Source organism: Lycium ferocissimum, chromosome 6, assembly GCF_029784015.1.
Source record: "Lycium ferocissimum isolate CSIRO_LF1 chromosome 6, AGI_CSIRO_Lferr_CH_V1, whole genome shotgun sequence".
NCBI lineage: Eukaryota > Viridiplantae > Streptophyta > Magnoliopsida > Solanales > Solanaceae > Lycium > Lycium ferocissimum.
The window spans coordinates 59,511,282-59,534,839 of record NC_081347.1 but is presented as its reverse complement, the minus strand read 5'-3'; the positions used below and the strand labels follow the sequence as shown (position 1 = coordinate 59,534,839).

General features: G+C 35.5%; 1 pseudogene; it reads right to left on the bottom strand.

Moving 5' to 3' along the window:
• Positions 1 to 3,693: 3,693 nt before the first annotated feature.
• On the bottom strand, positions 3,694 to 7,419 carry LOC132061444 (transcription factor MYB62-like; annotated as a pseudogene).
• Positions 7,420 to 23,558: the final 16,139 nt, after the last annotated feature.

Genomic DNA, 23,558 nt, shown 5'->3' with positions numbered 1-23,558 from the left:
TTTTGATGACTTTTGTCTAGTTACGTGTTAGAAATATAGTATTAATTATATCGGTACGTGTTGACTTTCATATGTTCAGTTATTCCTGGTATCTAATGTGTTACTCCATTATCTACTCCTTGAATTATGATTTGTTTGGTTTTGGAGTTGAGATATGGATGTCGGGGGGGACTATCGAGAGTCCAGATTGATATACCGAGATGCATGGTGACTATTGAGAGTCTGATTGTTACATAAATGTGGAGACAATAGGGAATTCGGTTGTGATATTATGATTTTGGGACTATGAGGTCCGTGAGATCATTAATATGATGTATTGTGCATGTGTGGATATGGATTCATTTCTCAATAAATATTTACTTTTTTCTGAACAATTTTGTGGGTGGACATGAGGGCCATGAGCTATGCTTAATACGAAAGGTGAAGGTTTTACTGTAGTGGATAGTATTTCTGATGAGCACTTGTAACCATTAGACTGCAATTTTATTTATAGTTAATCATTATATAACATGATTTTGTTCAAGATAATTTTAGAGACTTTTCTTCAGGTTTCACTCCATCACACTGATCTTCTTTATGATTACGATATGACACTTACATCCCTCATTTTTGCTTTCTTGTAGTAATTGTTCAAACCTATTTATTACTAATATAAATAAATTATAATTTGAAATATTTACCCTTTATTGATATTAGTTTCTTCCAATCAATGAGTACAATCAAAATCTCTTACTTAACAAATTCCTTGAAAATAAATAACGGATGGACATTCCTATTATTCCTTCCTCCTCTCTTTCGATTTTTCCGCTCTTCCAAAGTATCAAAAATTGTCATTGTCATTTTAAAGAATTTATTAAGTACGATATTTTAATAGTATTCATTAATTGGAAGAAACTAATATCAAAAAAGGGTAAATTTGTCAAGTTATATTTTATTTATATTAGAAATAAATAGGTTTAAAGTATTGTTACAAGATAATCAAAATAAGAGAAGTAACCGTAATATCGTAATCACAAATGAGGTGAGTGTTATGTAATGAAAGGATGTCTCTGAAATAATTCCTTTATAATTAGGACTAGCTCATATTTATTTTCCAACTAATGGCGACCAAATTAATCTCTGAACGGTCATTCGATGATATTTTCTTAAACTAACCTTCTAAAAAGGCGACAGATTTAAAAGAAAAAAAAGAGAGAAAGAAATTAGAGGTAAAAGAAAAGCACAAAACGAAACCTGACAGCCAAATTGTTGGCTCTGAATAACAGCCCAGCAATAAGCACAATGTTTCTGAAACAAACCGAGAATAGACAACTCTCGTTCAATAGAACTGACTGTTTATATTAAATGCTAAACTTGAATTACAAGGTTTTGAGTTTAAAACATGGATATTCGCCAGCACCCAATCAATTATCACAATACCAAGGCATGCTTTAAGAGTTAAGGATAATAAGTGATCTAGTGCACTTGGTATGAACCAATAAAAATCTTGGTCATTGTGGTTTTTTTTAGATAGTAACAGATTGCATAACTTGAGTGCCATCATAATTTGCCCTGCATATTGAGCTGCCCTTGCTTGCCATCTTTTCGACACAGTTAGCAGAAAGATAAATGAGAAAACAAAGGCAAACATTCCAGTGAAGACCCTCCACAAAAGCATGAACTCGATTAAATAGAAACTGTCTTTTTGCCGCACACGAAACTCGTCCACCAAGTCTTTGATATCATTCCACTCAGTCCAAACAAGAAGGAGATCCGGCCTCTGTTGAGCAGGGTTGAACAGGAATTTATACATCATGACAGTGAGTTTTTCATCTTCTAGAATCAATAATGGTAGACCATTCAGGAAAAAGTGTGCAAGGTCACAATTGATAAGGAATGCTAATGCAGACAATTCTGCCCTTTCAAGAGTACCAAGACATCTGCAACTAGCATAGTACACTGCTTGAGTATTCTGAAAAGAGATCCTCAATTTAAAGGAAACTATATACAGGTTTTTTTATTACAAGTCCAATGCTAGCCAATCGGACAATTAAAACAGCCCCAACAAAATAACATGGAGTAAAGTAAGCGGCTAGAATAAGTCCAGAGGTAGGGATGAACCGTATACTCGAGGAGTGCAGTCTAATTGCATCAACAAGGGACATATGCTCCACTTCTAGTTCAAATAGAGAAGGCCTGGGAAATAGGAGCAAGACTACTAAAAGTTCCACCACCAGCATGCTTAGCCATTTCAAACTTAAAAAGTGATACACCTCCATCGTTTTTATGATGAACTACATAACCATCCGCAATAGCCAAGACCCCTTTACCTGTGGTAGTTTCTTCTAGTTCCAGTCCATACATGTAACAACTTTTATTTGAAGCCTCAGAACAAAAGTTTTCGTTCGCACTGGGAGATACGCCAAACAACTCCTTCAATAAATGCATCACATCATCGGCCATCAGCTTCTCCGATATGCCATGGTTTGCAATCAAGAATAAATTAAATTGTTGGTTGGCTTTTAGTATTTCAGGGACTAAACCAGTAGTGATGGTGTAGGACGATAGGTTGGCTAGATCAATGACTAGAAGAGTCTTATGAGATGCTGCAAATTGTTGGTCAGTTATTATCCAAACATACTCTGGCTCCACATTATAACAAACCACAGAGAAGGCAGCAAGTGAAGGATCAAATAAAATAGCAAACATATCAAAGTCAAGGTAAGGACCAGGATCAAAGACCAAATACAACGAACTGGACCTTGAAGGTTCAACTAAAACCATTGTCAAGTCACGCGCTACTAAACACAAGCTAAAACAAGACAGCTTTGATCCTTCAACTGGTGAATCATAACTGTCACCCTTAATTTCGTCTCGAATGACAGGAAAAACTAGGAAGTACCTAGGACGTGGCTTGCCAACATGTCGAGTAGCAAATTGTGAGAAGCCCGTTACCGAGCTGTGTTTGAGCTGAGAAGTATGCTGCCCAGTGTCAAACCAATAGAAAGTGGGTAAGCCATTTTTCACGCGCACACACGGTGCTAGATCCCCAAAAATCATCAGGCACCAAGGGCAAAGAGGGATGTGTGAATAGGCAGGGCAAAAGCTCAAGCGCATCATCTTCAGTAGGAATGATAAGTGAAGCATCTCCCTCATTAGATTTTTCACGCTCAACATCAGGTATCACTTCAGCCGGAATCCTTTCACTTGGTGGATTATCATCCTTATTCTCCATAAAGAATTTATCTAGATATAGATCCATAATAGTCTCTGGTTCCATGAACAAGGCAACAAGATAGATATCTTCCAAGGTCGCAATTTCAATTTGCCGTTCACTAGAGCCATGATCAAGAGAAGTTACATTAACGTACCTCTCTGACATTTCTCTTAGGGGAGGTCTTTCAACTGGGATATCTGATTGCGCGTCAACAAATATTGTAGGGCAGCAACTATTTAACATTTTGTCGCACACCTTGCCTGCATCGGTTTTGCTTTAGCATTCACATTGCTCATCATAGTTTTGAGGCAAAGGTGAATTAGTTATATTGCTCCACTTTGGATGAATATGTGCAAAGCATTGGGAAAGTACATCTGGCTCACCGAAGCCCGACAAAACAGTCTCGACACGTCTTGGGTACTCAATCACGGGGGTTACCGGCCGGAGATTGGCCAAGCGACCTTCCGTTGATTCGAGATATCATTTACGGAAGCGAATCAACACTTTCGCAGTAAAATGATCCCAATCGTCCAATTGCTTGTTCTGGAAAAGCCATTGGTACCACCACAAAGCTGCTCCATCGAGATATGACGAGGCGAGAGGCAACTTGTGGTTTTCTGCAATCTCATAGAATTCAACGTAGCGTTCAGCCTGAGAAATCCATAACTCTGGGTTCTCGCCACAGAATCATTGGAATTCCACTGGGGTAGGTTTACTAGTTGCAAGGTTTCCAACCAACTCTTGTAACATTGAACAAATTTCGTGAGATCCTTTGACCACGAATCCTTCACGCCCTTAATTGAATTTTCAATTCTTTGACATATTTGGTCCTCCATTGAAGACCTCTGGATGAAAGCACCAATGAAACAAACCGAGAATAGACAACTCTCGTTCCATTGAACTGATTGTTTATATTAAACGCTAAACTGGAATTACAAAGTAGTATGCAAATTCAACAGAACTAAGAAGAAAGGGATGAGAATTACTGATACAGAATTGGGATGAGGAAGTTACAGAGCAGCGATGAGAAATAACTGAACATCATAATATGCATAAAAATTGTTTTTTCTAATGTGAAGTCCTTAACTGGTTTAGTTGTTAATTAGGCCTGAATCCCAAATAAAACTCTCCAACACTTTCATCGGCCCAATAAACCTTAGTGGATCAGCTTGGTTCACAACAGTTTCTATAACTTGAAGCTCGTAGCATTGGTCCCGATAAGCCCCATTTAATGCCTCATCTCCCCCAATAATGCCGATATCTCTGGTTAGGCGAGATTAAAGTTAAAAGAAACAATGTTAAAAGTAATTCATTGACCACATTACGCATTCTGAATACTTGTACTCTCTCCATTTCAATATATGTAATATAGTTTGAATCGGCATAAAACTTAAGAAAGAAATAAGATTTTTTTAAAAAATTTTTTTTATGAAATTTGTGGTCTTAAACACACTATAACATTTGCGTGATTATAAAACTTTTGAAATTTATTGTCTTAAACATGTCATTACATTTGGGTAAAAACTTATTCACACCGAGTGTTTACACAATCAATGTAACTTACTGTAGTTAAGTAATTTAGTGGAGTGAATAAATACATTAATTAATCATGGTTAAATGATGTTATTGTAATATTCATACACATGATATGCATACATTGGTTTGGTACAAACATCCGGTGCGGGTAAATTTTTATCATACATTTGTGTGGTTCTAAAAGCTTTCTTATGAGGTAAGATAAGAAATTTAACTTAATTATAAATTTAAAACTGTGTCATTCTCTTTAAAGCAGATTAAAGAAAAATGTATCGCAACAACTTAAACATGAAGTATCATCTTCTCTTCATTGCTTGATGAGGACTCGAATCCTAAATCTGTTTTGCAGTCACTTAAGATGGATACAATTACAAATCAGGAGAACAGTACAATGTACTTTGATGTAAAATTGGATCATGACAACTTCACTATTAAAAAAAAATGGAATTAGCTACAAATTTTGCCATTAAGTTGCTAATCCATCGTTTAATAGAATTTGTAACGAATTTTACCGTTTAGCTACAAATTATTCATCACTAATTCCTATTTTGTAGTAGTAATTTTTAATAAGTTGACATTGAATAAAATTATGTTTTGACCCAGAGCTATGAGATCAAATCATAATCAAAATTTTGGAAGCTAGTTATAGACTAGGGATGCCCAAGTGATAGAAGTAACTCTTCTATACTCTATTATGATTAGCATTTTTAGCACCTCTCTATTACACCACAAGAAGGCCGTTCCTATAAAGTTATCTGTCGGTTTTAACTGCGATTACATTACAAAAGCCTTGCCAAACCTAGATATATGGATTAATTCATATCAACTTGAAATTTCTTAATCAATACTCCATCCATTTCAAAATAAGTGATATTTTTACGTTTACATCTTGTTTCAAAATAAATGATGTTTTACAAAATAAAAAATATTAACTTTTTCTTCCAATTTTATCTTATTTAAATAAATGTAGTTTCATATGGCCAAGAAATCATTAAAGATCTTCTTAATTTTACTTTCTAGATGTCCACAAGACCTCGGCTAAGTTGGTCCCACATACTCTGACTTTGAAAAAGCCAAAGCTTAGATGTCCACATCACCTACCTCTGTGAATTGCCAACTCATCATTGTTCCAAAATGAACCTGCTATTTAGTCGATAAGCCAATCGGCTTCTGCCACCTCATACTCTGACATGGACAAATCTTGAGATTCGCACTAGTGCTGAAAAGTCTGTCTGCTCCCTCAAACTCTCCAAATGGTGACAACCATCCTGATTTGAAGTTCTGTAAACAAAGTTACCATTTGGATTTACTAAAGGAAGAGTGGAATCTTGTTTTTCATTGGTTATGTTGGAAGAAGAAGAAGACGAAGAAGAAGAAGAAGAAGGGGATGATAAAGAGGGATATTCCTCCATTTTCTCAAGCAACCTAGGTATCCAAAAACTCCTAATTGCTTCAAGAAACTCTCTACTGTTTGAATCAACCTTAAGCTGCCGAGCTTGTTTTTGCACCCTCGTTCTCCAATAGTTTTTGATTTCGTTGTCCGTTCTTCCAGGTAAATGCGCTGCTATTTTTGACCACATGTATTTACCAAAAGTTATTACATAAAAGTTGCGCTAGTATTCAGTAGCGAAGTCAGAAATTTTACTAAAAGTATTCAAGATTTAATATATATGTTAGTATGAAGTAATTTTTAACTTATATATTTACTTATAATTTTCTCTATACACAGCTATAAATTTCCAACGGAGGGAATTCAATCACCCCCTTAACATAGGTGGCTATGCAACTAATGGTATCCCGCGGCCAATTCGAGATGTAGAGTTAGCGGATTCAGATCAAGCATGAACTAATCATATGTACACATGACAAATTATTTGTTATATATATTTACATAGTTCGAGTAAAGCACTGAATTCAGTTGAACCGGGAAACTTGCTCTAGATTTCACCTATGTTAGCATTTCAAATGAAGAGTTATGTCTATGATTGAGTTAAATTTGCAAAAGTTTTGGAAATTCACCTATTTCCCCATTTAGAGTGGAGTTCAAGGATTAAGTGTTGTTCTTGTGGGCTAAGATTTCCTCTCTTAACATCAGGTTTCAAATAGTTCAACCACCTCAACCTACAACTTTTCCCTGTTCTCTTCAATCTTGCAAAAGGAACAAAATAGAAAAATGAAAAGAGTATCATGAGATTTGTGAATATCTAATTATTGTTCTTGGATTCAAGAATTTTGTTACTCCCTCTATCCCAATTTATGTGATATAGTTTGAATTTTGAGAGTCAAAATTCTCTAATTTGATCATGTATTCGGATATACGATTTCTTTAAGTTTTTTTTTTTTTTTGAAAAACAATTTATGCATTTAAAAACTACTTAAAAAGTACTTTAAGTCACAATAATTAATTATTTAAAATATTTAAAGGACATAAGAATAAATCGCTACCAAAAATTTTCTTGTTTGACTATCGAAATTTGAACTGTATCACATGAAATGGTGCAGAAAGAGTATGAAAATCGATGATATCTTACTAGCACATTTGGCTAAGGCATTCCAACGACCTTCACAGTAGCTAGTTACATGATTGATAAGAAGGTTATCTTCCTCAAACAGTCCATGGGCCTTAGCTCAAATGCATCTTCATTGGAAGAATTGCTTGTGCTTCTGACTAGTATGTCTTTGGTCATTATCAAATGAAAAGAAAGGCCATAAGAACAAAGGGAAGAAAATGGGTATCTGATGTAACGACCCGTTTGGTCGTTATAGTCTTTCCGGCACTTTCGCCCCTATCCGAACATGGTTAGCTCACTTTTGATCCGAGGGGACCGTTGAAACGCTTCCCGAGGTGCCCAGATTTGATTCGGGCTACTTTTTGTGAAATTGGGCTTAAAGGGAAAAGAGTTGACTCAAAGTTGACTTTTGGGTAAACTATAACGACCATTTGGTCGTTTAGCACTTTTAGAGCTAATATTCCTAAAACACTTTTCCGTGGTCTTATTTTAGTGTTTATAGCTTTGGTAATGGGTGACTCGATCATTTAATTGACGGGTAAATTTTTGTATATATATTTATTTACCGTGTGTGAATAGTTTATTCATAGGAATATTATTTGCACCCATATAAGGTATAAGTTGGTAAATATATTATTTGACGGAGCGGGTAAATTTTAAAGTATACAAAGTGGTTACTGAAATAAATGAATTAAGGAAGCTACTGGGATAAATAATCAGATTAGGCCCACATATCTTTTCCTTGGTGGCCCATCTATGGAAGACCTAATATATAAGTCTTAGTTCATTAATTGCATAGAAAAAAAAAGGGTCAAGGGGCAGTTAAGAATACACTACCACGAACTCTGCACAACAAGGAAATCATAACTATTTGCAGGTAAATAATTTAACTCAAGTCACGTGATTATTGAATTGAATTGTTGTACTAGTAGTAATTTAAATAAGGTAATCATTAGGTTAATGATTAGGATACATGTTTGGCTAATAATTGAGAAAAGAGTAGGGGAATGTTGCATTGTTATGGGTATTACGTATGTTGCAGTATATTATTGTTGAGAGATATTATTTTAATATTATTTAGGGGATTGAATTCATTATCTACATTGGGTTCTACTGGTTTCTGATTTTTATGGAGGGAGTAATAATTTTGGGTCAATAATGGATAGAACTATGTCTGTGTGTAACGTAGTAAACCCATATATGGTGTTTTGTATTACATAGCCTTGCATATCCTGCAAAATCTATTTCTTGCTTATATTATCGTAGCACTATCAGATTTGTTCTCGTAAACATGCACCAGTGTAACCCTTTTTTTTTCTTAACTTTCATACTTCAGTGACCATATTTTCGTTTAGCCATAAAATTGTGTACACATGTTTTGCTTATGTATTTGAATATAATACTATTGATAGTCAGTGTATAATGCATTATATGTAGTTAAGTACTAGATGTATTGAATTGTATGCACACCTTTAAATTCACGGTATTTGAGTTGTGGAAGTTAGATTTTAATCCGAAGTTAAGATTTTGGGGTAATTAAAGGTTTCGAGTCCTAGTCTTAAGAATTGAGAATTTATGATTTGAGAGTTCATTATGGATGAAATTGGCTAATTTTCAGGATATATGACCCTTAAGTTATGAATGAAACTATTTTTTTTTTTAAAGAAAAATTCAGTTTTACCCTTGTGGGTCCGTGGTCACTTTTTGGGGTGTACTTTTGGGTTTTGGATATAAGTATAGCAATATGGGTGTCCTTAGATTCGTATTCTAACGTAGATAGCATATTTGATAGATTTTGATCGTTCAGAGGCTCTACGCAAAGGAAAGGCATTGGTTTGATTGTTCATCGGCACTCGCTCGGCATTGAGGTAGGTTACGGCTTACCTTTTTTGTTAGACTTTGATTAGCGAAATATATGTATAGTTAGATACTGTCGGAGAAAGCATGTACGCTTTCGTGTATGAAGTTGGGATGGACTAGGTTGGTATTGTTGACTGATTTGTGGGCTTGTAGCCTTATATGGTTGTGTTGTGACTTGATTGGAAGTGATGATAAGGAAGAGAGTATACGAGGCCCGAGGTCCTTACCGGGATCATGAGAGTAAACGAGATCTGAGGTCCTTACCGGGATCGTGAGAGTGGTACATGGACTTCGCGGGTCCCCCATGGGTCATGGCTATTGGGCGACGATCTACACCGCCATAGCATGTATGTACGGGCATTGCATTGCATTGTATTGTATTGCCTTGCGTTGCGTATTCATTCTTCATATCATCCTTTTATTCCTTGGATTCTGTATATGTCTTTCTATATTTGGACTGATATATTGGATTGTGATTTTTACTTGTACTTGATTGCGAGCATGTCTATTCTTCAGTTTCTTCCTGTGTATATGTTAGCTAATTGTTGTCGGCCTATGATACCTACCAGTACTTGTGTTTGTACTGACCCTACCTTGCTGCATTCTTTTTGAGTGCAGAGTACGAGATTGGTACCACTTCTGCACCTCAACACTGATCCCTAGGCTATCTACAGAGTTTGCTAGGGTGAGCTTATTGGACGAGTCCGCCGCCCCTGGGACTCCTTCTTTACTACTTGTCTTACTTTGATCCTTAGACAGTATTTCTAGTTTTGAGACTCATGTATTATTCAGACACGTTGATTAGTGGCTCTTGTACTATTTCTGACCATTTTCCTTGGGTTGTTTTTAGAATTGGAAATTCCGTACTTGGTATTTATAATATATGTTAAACTCTTAATTAATTCCGCTTTATTTATTAATTATTATTGTATAATTGAATAAGGGAAGGGTTCTCCTATCGAGGTGGGATATTGTAGATGCCCGCACGACTTAATGGTATTTGGGTTGTGACATAAACAGACCTTTTTCGGAAATCCATCGATTCCAAGAGGTCCGGATGGTCTTTTAGAACTTGTGTACATATACGTTCGGTTCCCAATGCGCTCGGATGCATTTTGGGACTTGAGTTGGGAAGTTGGAATTGTGGTATCGGGGGTTGACTCGGTCAACGAGACCTCTGTTGGGAATTTTGAGGCCACGAATGCGTTTATAGCGTGTTTTTGTGTGTGTCTATGTATGTGGTTTGTCAGCAGATGGCCTCGGGAATTAATCAAAAATTCGAGTTGAAGTGTGAAACTTGGGAAAGTTTTTGGTGTCTGGTGCCCGCTTGAAGCGGTTCCCTGCCGCTAAAGCGGTCTGTGCCTTTTGACATGACCGCTGTAGCGGTCATAGGACAGCTGGAGCGGTAATATGGTTGCGGAAGTGGGTGACGGGCAGTTAGTTCATTAAATAAAGTGTTAAATGCCTTAAGTCCCTCATTTATTTCCATTCCGAAAATTGAGCTCTTGGGAACTATTCTAGAGGATTCTTGGAGAAGATTCTTAGTGGTAAGTCCTTCTAATCTCCTTGCTAATTCATTATTCCTAATCATCTTAGAATCCCTTTTCCTTATTAGTTCATTAGTAATGGAAGATTAAAAGTAGGTTTAATGGATATTCTATCTAGGCTTTTTAATAATGAAATTGATTGGGTTTATGCTAGATTATGATGTATCTAAGATTGTTAATCATATATCTCCCATTATTAGTGTTGAATTCTTGAATCTAAGAGCTAGGGTTTATACCCAAAATTGGGGGTTTTGCTTGGATTTCGAAATTGGATGAATCCTTGAGTTAATTTAGCAATTAGTTGATGGGTATTGATCACCTAGTTTTAATTGGATATTTTACCCCGAATTTCCTGTTTTGACTTTGTCTGCACCGTTTCCCCAAATTCTAGGGTTGGTTTTTTTTACCCAATTTGAATGATAGCAATATGGGTATTGTTCTTCATGATTTCTAACTTAGATTTCGAATATGCCTAGACTTTCTTGATTTTGAGGCTCAGCGGAAGGGCAAGGCTAAGAAGTGATTGTTGGTATATTGTTGTTCGACCATCCAGGTAGGTTATGGCTTACCCTTGGTGAGACTTCGTGTAGCGAAACATATATTTAGATGATAGTATCGGAGAAAGCATGTCAACCTTCCACTACTAAAAAAACGGAAAAAACCGTTGACAAAAACCGACGTCTAGCGTCGGTTTTTTTAACCAAACCGACGGGAAACCGACATTTTAACGTCCGTCGGTTTTAATAGCCTCGCTTTCAGAAAAACGACGGACAACGTCGGTTTTTACCGACGGACAGCATCGGTTACGTTGTCCGTCGGGTTTTATTCAAATATTTTTAAAAATTAAAAAAAAATTAAAAAACCGACGGACAGGGTCGGTTTTATTAAATTCGGATTTTTATCTTATATATAAATAATATATATTTTATGAAAAAACGACGCCTTTGCGTCGGTTTTTTTATATAATTTTTTTATTTTTAATTATAAAACCGACACAGAGAGTCGGTTTTTTTGTAAAATATAAGCATTAATTCCAGAAAACCGACGGACAGAGTCGGTTTTCTGGAAAATCTGCAAAAATTAATTTCCGGAAAACCGACGGACGAGTCGATTTTCCGTCGGTTTTCCGGAAAATTTTCGGCATGCAAATCATGCATTTTACGCAACCACACACGCACAAAAACCGGTACCAAAATCTGCTCGAAACCAATAACAAAAGCTGCTCAAAACTAGCATTAAAATGCTCCAAATCAATTCTAAAAGAGCTACAACACATAAAATCATCCTAAGTAATAATAAAACACATCAAATACGAGGTGGGGGATCATTTTCAATTTTATTCTTTCTAAATGCTTGTTTCATTTTCCTGAATTGGTGATCCATAGGCAAGAATTGACGATGACAATCAAACCATGAATTTTTGTGGCCATGTTTTAAAGTGAAAGCTTTACTAGTTTCCATGCAATGAGGACAAGCAAGCTTTCCGGCCATCCAACTGGACAACATCCCATACGGAAAATCGTTAACGATCCCACATCAAAGAAGCACGCATATTGAAATTGCTCTTAGTTGATATATCATATGTCACTACACCTTCACACCACAATTGTTTTAACTCATCAATCAAAGGCATAGATAGACATCAATCAAAACTTTTGGATTACGAGGACCCGGGGATAACACAATTTAGGAATATATAGGGACTTGTCATACACATCTCGGGCGGTAGATTATATGGAGTAAGAAATACGACCAACAAGAATAGGGTGCGGCAAAACAGTATGGTGTGAAACCATCCGCACACAAACCCAAACGAATGTTTCTTGATTCACTAGAGAAATCAGGATAAGTTCTATCAAAATGTTTCCACGCTTCTCCATCCGATGGATGACACATAACACCAGGTGGCCTTCTATTTTCGTGCCATCTCATGTGAGGAGCAGAACTCGGCGATGCAAACAACCTCTTTAACCTAGGTATAATAGGTAAATAATGCATTGCCTTAATTGGAAACCGTCTTCCCACTTGGTGTCCGCTTATAACGCGCATGTCCACATATTTTACATTCATTTAAATCAACATCTTGCTTATAGAACAACATACAACCGTTTGGACAACAATGAATTCTATCATACGACAATCCTAATTTGGAAACCAATCTCTTTGCTTCATAGTAACTCTTAGGTATGTCGAATTCCGACTAACTAGTTCCCCTACAAGCTTAATCATTGAATCCATGGCTTTCCTTGCAACGGTCCAATCGATTTGATGTTAATCATTCTAACCGCAATAGACAACTTAGAATGCGACTCCTACCCAAAGTGGATGACTAGCCTCTTCTAATTCTTGATAGAAGCGCATTGCTTCTTCATTAGGAGGTTCCTCAAAATTTTGCTCAAGTTCAAACCCAGACTGTACGCCAAACGCATCATTAACCATATCATTAACTCTATCATATTGGACGTGACTATATTCCTGCGACACACTACTTTCACCGACAACAATATTGTAAAATATACCATTGACCCCATCGGTCTCTCCATGATCAGTCCAAACATAATATTTACGCTAAACCCACGACTATATAAATGAACCCTAACCGCTTCCGTTTCAAATACTTCATACATCCCAAGAGAACAAGGACACCTAATTACCCTTCATTTTGAAAAGGGTAAAGTGTCATTGCATGTTTGATAAACCCATCAACACCTTCAACAAATTCATCATGTACACCCACACGATTACTATTATTCATATTATACATCCACATACGATCCATCTACAAAAATATACCCACAAATTATTGAGGTTATAGAAATATATTATAACTTAAGAATTTCGACTTAAAATATAACTTAAGAAAACAATCCCAACCATTTCTAACTTTGGATTCTCAATAACAATTCTAACTTTAATAATTTATAAATTTTAACTTTAATAATTTATAAATTCTAACTTTAATATAATTTTGAAAAGCACAATCCCAACTAATTCTAACTTTGAATTCTCAATAACAATTCTAACTTTAATAACTTATGGATTCTAACTTTAATTCTAAAAATTGAAAAGTAAATCTAGTCAAATAAAATCTACATTTTAGTTTTGAGGTTATAGAAATATTATAACTTAATAATTCTAACATAACTTAATAATTCTAACTTAATTTGAAAAGCACAATTCCAACCAATTCTAAAAATTGAAAAGTAAATCTAGAGAAATAAAATCTACATTTTAGTATTGAGGTTATAGAAATACTATAACTTAACAATTCTAACTTTGAAAAGCACAATCTCAATCCATTCTAATTTAGAATGATCAATAACAATTCTAATAACTTATGGGTTTCTAACAAAAAGCACAATCCAACAACAACAAAAAAACTAGTCAAATAATTAAAGTATATATTTTTGCACATATTCAACATCAACAATATTACAAAGAATGATAACTAAGCTAACACAAATACATTGACAAAGAATATGAAATATAGCACAATCTCAACCCAAAAAAAAAAATGACAAGTAAATTAAACTAGGCAAATAAAGTTTACTTTTTTTTTTTCACAAATTCAACATTAATAACATTGCAAATGATGTTGAACAAAGCTAAATAGACGAGCATTCGGCCTAAAATCTACAAATAAAACTAAGATTAAAAGAATTTTAATCTTACCTAATTTAAGAGAAACTAACCTTCAAAATGGGTTTGGGGTAGGGGAAAGAGGCTTTGTGCGGGCGTTGAAAGCGGCGAAATGGGAGGCGGCGTCGGGCGGAGGGGGAGGGGGCGGCGGCTAGGGTTTGGGGAGGGTGGGTTTAATTTTGAAGAGGGATAGCCGAAATGGGAAAGAATCCGTTCGCCAATATATAAGAAAAACCGACGGACAAAACCGACTCTGTCCGTCGGTTTTTTCCGCACATTTGACCGGATTTTGACCCCAAAAATTAAAAAAAAAATGAAACCGACACTGTCCGTCGGTTTCTTCAAAAAAAAATGTTTATTATTTTTTTAAAAAACAAAATGAATTGTATATTATTTATAATATTTTTTAAAATAAAACCGACGTACGACGTCGGTTTTATATTAATTTTTTTTTTAATTAAACCGACGTGGGACGTCGGTTTATTTTTGGCGGAATTATATTTTAAAAATTCTGCAAAAAAACCGATGTTGTCCGTCGGTTTTCTGATTAAAATAATTTAAAATAATTAAAAATACAAAAAACCGACTCTGTGAGTCGGTTTTCCGTCGGTTTTTTTAAACGACCCAGTGCGTCGGTTTTTGATCCGTCGATTTTTAGCAGTTTTTTAGTAGTGTTCGGGTATAAAGTTGGGTTGGATATTGTCTTAGGTTGGGCCCTGTTGTGTGATTGGGGCTAGCCACCCCGTTGTGTTGTGACTTGATTTGTTCTATTGTTGTTGGCTTGATGCCGCGTGGTAATAGTAGATATTGGAGACTATTGTTATATCTTGATCATGATCATGATATTGTAGTATCTTGCTTGTTGACATTTGATTACGAGGATAGTGTTCCATATGACTTGTGTAGTCTTTCATGATATTGTTGGCATACCCATGCTTGGTACTTGTGAGATTGATCTGATTATTGATGTTGACTCATAAATTGCACGCACTTTCATCCTTCATAATATATTGTTGATACATTGATGATACTTGAGGAAACACTATGATGAGCTAGGCTCAGTTTGCATGAGAGCGATGTGAGAGTCCGATATCCTATGGTCGTCCCGGAATCGTGGATTGAGTGGAGTGATGTGAGAGTCCGATATCCGATGATTGTCCCGGAATTGTGGATTGAGTGAGGTACATGGACTTTGTGGGTCCCCCATGGGTTGTGCTACCGAGACGTCGATACTTCTGTCCGAAGTACATATGTACACAACATTGCGATGCATTGCATTCATACAATATTGCATTATATTGCATTATGGCTTATATTGTGATGATATGGTGATTTACTTGTGTTGTTGGGTTCCAGATTGAATGTATTGAGACTTGGCACATTTGGGTTTAGATGTTTCTACCTAGGTGATGACGTGTACTTGGTTCTGATTGTGTTTGATTTATACTTGTTGATTTATCTGCCTATCTTGCTTTATTGTCTGAATTATGTTAGCTAGACTTAGTCGGCCTATGATGCCGACCAGTACTGTGATTTTGTACTGACTTGCACTTGCTGCATTCTTTTATGAATGCAGAGTTCCAGGTTGGATCTGTTTCCGTCTCCCGTGGCTGATAGTCACTATGAGTACAACTTAGAGTTTACAGGGTGAGCACGAGACATTCGCTGCCTTGAAGACTCTTCTTATCTATGTCTTATTTTCCATTCTGAGACATATTCAGACTTGATGTATATTTATATTTCCAGACTTGTATATTTTGATCTAGATGTTCTTGTATGGATTAGATCAGACCCTGGGTGTATTTCCGTATTGCACTTTTTCTATATTGTTACCGTCAGACTTACGTGATTTATTCTCTTCCGCTTATTGATTTATTTATTTATGTCTTTATTACCGTTGGGTTGAGGGTTCGCTTACTGAGGTGGAAAATGTAAGTGTCCGCACGGCTTAGCCAAATTGGGTCATGACAGAATGTGAGTGTTTTTAGTGTTTAAGTTGATGAAAGAATACAAAGCCATCTAGGGATTTTATAGATGAAAACTAAGATAAAATTAAGTGTTAAACGGGGTAGCCCCCCCCCCCCCCCCCCCCCCAAAAAAAAAGAAGTTCTTTCCCACATGATAGTAATATCTTTTAGCTCCCACAGATTAATGAAGTGAGTGAAAATTATAGGTGGCATGGATTTAAATTTTAGAACCATCAAATATTTTAAGTGTTTTTTTAATCCTTCTGTATAGTTATTCAACACTTGTATTGGTTGGAAGTAGTAAATAATCAATGAAATAATCGAGGTAAACATAAATTGGATCAGACACTATGTTATAAAATAAAATGACAGAAGTTACTTTTTGGATCATGAACTCACATGGAATTTTGTATTTGATGGACTGGTGCGCTAGCTAGTCAGCTAATCAAGAAAAATGCGGTGCGCTAGCTAGGCAGCTAATCAAGAAAAATGCTCTTTGTAGGAGCATCTAAGTGAGACTACATGTGAATGGACCTTACCTTTCACTTGAGGATGAATCTTGAGTGAGTTCTTGATCCTTTACACACTCTTTTGGCATCCCTCACCTCAGGGCGGAGCTAGATCATTAATTAGCTATGGGTTTGGACAAATTTAGTAGTTTTGCTCAGACTTTGTATTTATGTTAAGAAGTTCATTAAATATAATCTTTAATTGCGAATTCATTAATTAAGTAAGACGAGCTATTTATATTAAAAAGTTCATTAAATATAATATTGTAAATTAGTCGGATCGGACTGTCAGTTTGTGTAAAATTGTCTAAACTTAACTATCACATTTTTTTAATAAACATCGATCGTAAGTTTGTACATACATTTTTTTTAGTGAGGAGAGTGGATATGGGTCGTCTCATACTACTGTGTGACATTAGATTGTGCACTAACATAAGTAAATGAGACTTGATACGATTTAAAGCATGATCTTGACAATCAACTTTCCTTTCCTACTTCCTTGGAAATTCCTTATCCTCCTCTTGCTCTTCATTTTTATGGATTCTCCTTCTTTACGCAAGAAACGTCCTTGACTGTACTATTAAGGGGCCGTCTGGTTTAAGAGATTAGATGAGTTTTTTGGGTTTAATTTTAGGATTAAATTTGCTCCATGTTTGGTTGAAAGTATTAGTTAAAATCGATATTATTTTTATATCATAAACTTGATATAACTTATCTCAAATAAAAAGTGGGACAAACTATCCAGGTTTTAATCCTGGATTTTATTTCTGGATTATAATCTTGAAATCCCGGTTTTAAACCAAGTGATTCCTTAGAGTATATACGGGTACTAATAATTTACTATTGAATTCCTAGTGAATTAAACGTGGGACTATTGGATTTGATCAATGGGGCGGCAACCGAAAATGTAACAGGGCTAAGAAAAAATTTGTGATTTAATTTTAGTAGTTTGCTTTGTGTTTCAAGACAATGATGTTTCCCTCAAGTCCATACACTTGGTTTTACCTTCGTTACTTTCTTTTCCATATCCATTGTCAATCTTTTAAGGGAAAGATTCAAAAGGCTAACAAATACAAAGAAATTGCTTATACTCAAGATTTATTAAGTACCAAGAATTAGAATAATGCTTTTTGGAGGAATATATGAGTTATGACATACAGGTATCACACAACTAGTGGCATATCCAATTAGAGCTAAAGTGTAGTGGAAATACGTAAGAAATTACCACGAAGCTATATATATGAATTAGGAGTGGTAATTTTAGTCCATGAAAACATGACCCGTTCAACTAGCTCAATTTTGGACGGGTTCATGACCGCTCAATTATTAGATCAATCCAAAGATAGCCAATCCATTTCAACTCTCTAGAAATTGCGCTGATATGTAGCCAAATCAGGCTTATATGTAGTCCAGATTGACTTCATAAAAACCTTATCAAAATATTTTTAATAAGATATTTCTTTTTATTTGATACGTTATATCTAACCATAATGATATGTTAGGTACTACTCCCTCTATCCCAATTTATGTGATATAGTTTGATTGGGCATGCAGTTTAAGAAATAAAGAAGACTTTTGAATCTTGTGGTCTAAAATAAGCCAAAGATATTTGTGTGGTTATAGATCATCTTGTAAAACGTAAAAGTTAAAGTTTAAAGTTAAATTATTGCCAGATAAGAAAATGTATCATTTTTTTTTAACAGACTAAAAAGGAAAGTGTATCACATAAATTAAGACAGAGATAATTTTTTTTTTCTTTCTAAAGAACAAACAAAGAAAATAAAACTCAAGAAGAATTGTGCAAGTTTGGTATGATCCGTCTTTTAGCTCATTTTAACCTAACCCATTTCAGCCCAAGTATGTTGACTCGCTCAAAATCTAGCTCAACCAACTTATTTTATACCCCTATTATGATCCATTGGAGAAAGTAGGTGTGAGGAGAGTCTCTGAGAGGCCTCAATTGTATCCTTTTACCTCTGGATGATTAAGTATTTGTTTTGGTTAAATTAATTTGGTCTGAGATGAGTGTGATTTTATATATGTCCAAGAAGACATTAGTTGTTGTTCTTTCAAATCCTCCGTGCTCCAATACTGAACTTAGCATATTGCTTGTATAGTTCAAATTTCAGACGTTTATCTTTAAACTTAAATTTGACAGTTCCCAACTTCAACAATTTTGAACTTGCTTTCAGCTGATCTCCGTGTTCTTTTTTTATATTACCTGATTTTTGTCAAATTATATGTAGTTTAATTTGCAGTTGTAACTGAAATCTATCCTATTAGCTAGTGAAATGTTACATGAGAATTGTAGGCCCTGCATTGTAAATTTTCAAATTTAGTGAAATTCTATTAGATGTAGTGTAGTAATCAAAGATACTTACAGGGTTTTCTTAGTGGAAGCGGATCAACAACATTCACGATTTGTGTCACCAGTTGTCGGGAATCCTCACAAGTCTTGTGATGAATCCCATGTTTCCACAATCTAAAAATCCACTCTAGGAAGATGTAGAGATAGATAATATGTAAAAATCCTAGCCAATTCTATTATTATGATGGATTACCTTTTCTTAAACAAAAAAGGTACTAATTTGTTTCAAATAAAATTCTTATGAGCGTGAATTCATTTCTCTATTGTTTAATTTGTATAAAAGTGTATCATACCTTTTTCGTTTTATGCCGTCTAAATTTCTCTTGATAAAATTCTTCTGAGAGGGTATTTAGAGGCTGTTCAAGGCTTTCAGTAGTGAGCTACTAGCTTCGTCCACAGAAGCGTGGAGGCCTCTGCGAAACTATTGAGAATGAATCATTAATTGAGCTTGAAGCTCAGTCATGGAAGAAGAACAGGAGAGAGCATTCGAATGAGAGGAGAAGTGCGAAATATCTTTGATTATTATTCCATTGCCTTGTGATTACAATCATGTGTGTATATGTAGTGCTCACTGCATTGGCTAGCTCTCTACAACTAGCATTTAATCATTTGCTCCACTAACCACTTAAGCTAGCTATAACTAATTTGTAACAGACGCCACGCAAAGATGCAATATACACGATATACGCCAATATACAGTCGCGTATACATCATGTTTCAACATTCCTCCTCAAGCTGGTGGGTGAAAAACATCAAGAATCTCCAGGTTAGGGAAGAGAAAATGATGTTGTGCTACTCCTAACCCTTTGGTCATCAAATCTGCAAGCTGCAATTTAGTGTTGATGTATGTAGGATGAATCAATCCTTTTTTAAACTTTTCCCTTATAAAGTGGCAGTCAATCTCAATATGTTTTGTACGTTCATGTAAAATTGGATTAAAAGCTTTGGATTGCTTCTTTACTATCACAGAAGACCTTAATGGGCAATCCAACCTCTACCATCAAGTCCTTAAGCAACCGTGTCAACTATACTACTTCTAAAACTGCTGCAGCCATGGATCTGTATTCAGCTTCTGCTGAGCTCTTACTCACTGTATGTTGCTTCTTTGATTTCCATGAGATCAATGATCCACCTAGCTGTATAGCAAAGCCTATCAGTGATCTTCTTGTATTTGGACAAGAAACCCAGTCTGAGTCACAAAACAACGACATTTCTGTGATTGCACTCCTCCTTAATAAGACACCTAATCCTGGTGCTTTCTGCACATACTTGACCACCCTTAGAGCAGCATCCCAATGTGACTTCTTGGGAAGTTGCATGAATTGACTCAGCAACTGAACAACAAAGCATATATCTGTTCTAGTTATGGTCAAGTATATCAACTTGCCAACCAGTTTCTGATAGCCTGCTACATCTCTAGAATTGGATCATCAGTTTCTCCTACTATTATATCATGCTCCACATATGTTAACTCGATATTTGCCTCTAATGGGGTAGATGCTAGTTTAGAACCACTAAGCCCCAACTCAGTGATCAATTCAAGGGCATATTTCCTTTGGTTAAGTAGTATTCAATGCCTATATCTCAACACCTCTATGCCCAAAAAATAGTTCAGAATAACTAAGTCCTTCACCTTGAACTGACTGTATAGATAATCCTTTGTCTCATTAATAAGGTCTCAGACTGTTTCCTATTATGAGGAGGTCATCTACATAGACTAAGACAATCACCAGCTTCCCTTTATCTCTCTTAGTGAACAAGGAATGATCATAAGTACTTTGCAAGTAGCATGCATTCACCAAGGCAGTGGTCAGATTGATGTTCGACTGTCTTGATGCTTGTTTGAGTCCATAAAGTGACTTAAGGAGCCTGCAAACTCTAGTCTCCCCTTGCTTATGGAAACCTTGTGGAAGATCCATATACACCTCCTCATCAAGATCACCTTGGAGGAAAGCATTGTTAATATCCATTTGAAACATCTCTTAATCAGGAGCAGTTGCAAGACTGATCACAGTTTTAACTGTGACCATCTTGGCAACAGGAGAGAAGGTTTTATGATAATCGAGTCCCTCTCTTTGTGTGTACCCGTTTGCAACTAGCCTGGCCTTATACTTATCCACCTCCCCATTACCTTTTCAACTTAAATTTATATACCCATTTTAAACCAATAGTTTGCTTTCCTAGTGGAATAGGAACCAGGTCCCAAGTGTGATTCTCCTCCAATGCATCAACTTCTTTCTGCATTGCTTCTATCCATAGTGCATCAAAAGAAGCTTCCTTAAAAGACTTAGGCTCAACTGTTGCTGAGAAGCACTTCAAGTAATCCTAATAAGTGGATGACTAGTAGGAATATGATATGTGATTAGATATAGGATAGGAACAATTGCCACTAGGTTTAGGAGTCATGACATAGTCACTATGCCAGATGGGTGGCTTGACTGTTCTGCTAGGCCTAAGTGTAGTTCTTCAAGAATAATTGGCATATGCTCATCAACTTCTTCATGAGCATGTAGTAAAGGTAGCTGCAAGTGATGATCAGCTGCAGGAGCAGCTGCATGTGTGTCAGTCGCAGCTAATACTTCAAATATGTCTACAGCAGCATCTGCAGCATTTGGTTCATGGGGTTCAGCTTCTCCGTGATCAACCTCACAGGACTCAAGTTTAGTGGATGTCGCACCATTAGGTGCAATAGGTGCAGCCTCAGTTGGATATACTAGGGGAAGGACTTCATTAGCAGAATTTGAAAGGGAAGCATCATAGTCAGTATCTGATTCATTAAGTGCTGGAGCAGGGATCAACACATAGGAACATGTCATCAACCTGCAGATTAGAGTTATCATTTTTTAAAGGAAAAATAGTTTCTCTAAAAGTCACATCCCTGCTGACCAATGACACATTGGAATCCAAGTCATAGAGCCTATACCCCTTCCGAGTCTCTGAGTATCCAATCAAGACACTTTTTCTTGCTCTTTCTGTAAATTTATCCTTTCTAGGCAAATTGTTAGTATAGCAAAGGCAACCAAAAACTCTCAGATAATCTAGGCTAGGTAGCTTTCCAAACAACAGCTTGTTACGCCCTATTTTGAACGGGTCCAAGATAGTTTGCAACTTCACGGTTCTTCTAACTGGTTTAAAAGAGTTAGAGTCGCCACCTTATTTTTTAGGAAAAATCAGGAAACCTATATATATTTGTGTGTCCGCTCCATTTTAGTCCACGAAACTTATGAGATTCTGGATAAGGGTTTTATTTACCCCGAGGGGAAGGTATTAAGCATCCCTCAGAGCCTGTGCGAAGACAGTCCTTAAACTTAGTTTAACTGAACACTAGAGGGGGATTATCTATCCGTTTATCATTATTATTACTGTTTTCAAAATATTGTGACCTCATGAAAAGCTACACTAGGTGATGATATACTAAGTATATACGATGTATAAAAATATATTTATATCAAGTATCAAGTATTCATAAAGAATGTATAGTAAAAAAGAATATATAAAAGCGTATAAAGAGAGTGTACCTCGTAAGTATAAAAGTATATCTGCTAGTACAAAGAATGTATATCCGTCAGTATAAAGAATGTATACAACTATATAAAGAATGTATAAAAGATATAAGAGTATGTAAAATAGGTATATCAAATATAATAGGTATATCAAATATAATAAAGACTGTGTGTCTATGTATAAAAAATGTATGTAAATTAAACATATAGAAAATGTATTTCAATTATAAAGGTGTATATCAAACATAAAATATATGAAGAATTGTATAACTAGGTATATCAGTGAATAAAGAATGTAAAAGGAATCCCCCGAGTATTCATTGGTGTAAAAAGCTTATATAATAAAGGAATTCAGAAAAAAGTGAAGTCGATTTGACTTATTTCTACCGTTTCGTAAAAGAGTGTTTGTTTAATGAATATCCCACCAAAAGAATAGGGAACAAACGAATTGTAAAAAAAAGTATTGGTAAAAAATAAATATAAGAAATTATGTATAAAAATGAGTGAAAAGATATAATGTCTTTAAAGAATAAAAGATTGTAAATGGATAGCCTAATAAGTACCTAGCGTCAATAATGTGGATTTAACTTGAATAAAAGGTATATTAGTGTGTACGAAAGAATGTAAAATGTATGTTGTAAAAAATGTGTATTAAAAGTGTATGAAAAATGTGTATTAAAATTGTATAAAAAATAAAGGATGAACTATTATCTTTACCTAAACGTCAAAAGTGTGAATTAATTAACAAAGTATTTATACCAAGTCAATTTAATCTATTTATGAAAGTATTGACGGCCTAATTCTTGCCTAAAGCGAACGACAAGCTTTAAATTAAGCATGCAAGATGACAAGTAAATAAATATCTCCACCGGACATTCAAAATAATATTTCTACTATAGTACGAGTTTATGTTATGTACAAGT